This window comes from Suncus etruscus, chromosome 18, assembly GCF_024139225.1.
Source record: "Suncus etruscus isolate mSunEtr1 chromosome 18, mSunEtr1.pri.cur, whole genome shotgun sequence".
Lineage (NCBI taxonomy): Eukaryota > Metazoa > Chordata > Mammalia > Eulipotyphla > Soricidae > Suncus > Suncus etruscus.
In genome coordinates, this window is record NC_064865.1 from 13,604,613 (window position 1) to 13,606,167 (window position 1,555).

Below are 1,555 nucleotides of genomic sequence, written 5' to 3' on the forward strand. Positions count from 1 at the left end.
TTTTTGGGATACACTTGGTGATGCTCAGGGGCCTCTTCTGGCTATGCACTCAGAAATCGTTCCTGTCTTGGGGACCATAAGGGATACTGGGGGCTGAATTGTGTTACACGTCCTAGGCTAGTGCATGCAAGGCAGATGCTGTATGGCTTGTGCCACTGTTCTGGCCCCAGCATTATTTTTTTGAAAAATTAAATAATCCACTTTTATAAAAAAAAAAAAGCCTTTTTTCAGCATTTCCCTCTTGTTCCACCCATGCATCTAAAGGAATGACCATGCTACTGAATGTATTTGTTCTTTATGTAAACCTCTTTTTGTCCTTTACCATGTTATTTTTTGTTTACAAATCCTTATCCTTTAGCTTCTCTAAGTACAAAATGCATACTTTCTTTTGAACTCTCATTTTCTTTGTTTTTATTTCTTTTTTAGCTCTTTCTTTAATATGTGATATTCAAATATAGGTAGTAAAGTAGAACTGGAAAATTAGAGAAAATATGCAAGTTTCTACATGATAGGAAATTCCTTTTCATAATCAGAAAGTTTCTTTTTCCTGACAAAGGGAACCAAATTTGCATCTACATTACTGCTCATTAGTGATGAGTATACTGCAGAAAGACAAGAAGACTAACAAGGGTACAAGATAAAAACAATTATTAGAGAGGCTTCCCCAACATGGCAGCCGAGAAAGATGGTGGTGCTTGTGGTGGAGTGACTGCTGGGAATGGGAGGCGGCTGCACCTGGGGATTCCAGAGGCCGTGTTTGTGGAGGATGTAGATAACTTCATGAAGCAACCTGGGAATGAGACTGCAGATGTAGTATTAAAAAAACTCAATGAACAGTACCAGAAGTATAAATTTATGGAACTCAATCTTGTTCAAAAGAAAAGGAGGTTTAAAAATCAGATTCCTGAAATTAAGCAGACTTTAGAAATTCTAAAATACATTCAAAAGAAATAAAGTCCCCCAAGTCAATGGAGACCAGATTCCTACTGGCAGACAACCTGTACTGCAAAGCTTCAGTTCCTCCTACTGATAAAGTGTGTCTCTGGTTGGGAGCTAATTTTTATGCTTGAATATGATTTGATGAAGCTCAGACATGCTTGGAAAACAGTTTATTTGGGGGCAAATGTAATGCTTGAATATAATATTGATGAAGCTCAGGCATTGATGGAAAAGAATTTATCAACTGCGACAAAGAATCCCGATTCTCTTGAAGAAAACCTTGAGTTTCTTCGAGACCAGTTTACTACCACAGAAGTCAATATGGCCAGGGTTTATAACTGGAATGTGAAACGCAGAAACAAAGATGATACCGAGAGCATACCAAGAACAAAGCATAATGGTGGCAATTAAAAAATGTCATTCAATTTTCCAAATATGTTCTTTTAAATACCCCAAAATATATCCTTGAAGGTTGACATAGTAAATCCAAATGATTTTTAACAGGAAGAATGATAATTAAAATTAAAAAACATTTTATTTATAAAAACAAAATTAATTTCACATATTTTTAAGAATGGGGCCGGGAAGGTGGCGCTAGAGGGAAGGTGTCTGCCTT

The 1,555-nt window shown here is 36.5% G+C and overlaps 1 pseudogene; it reads left to right on the forward strand.

Moving 5' to 3' along the window:
- Positions 1-669: 669 nt before the first annotated feature.
- On the forward strand, positions 670-1,350 carry LOC125996284 (prefoldin subunit 3-like; annotated as a pseudogene).
- The last annotated feature ends 205 nt before the right edge of the window (positions 1,351-1,555 follow it).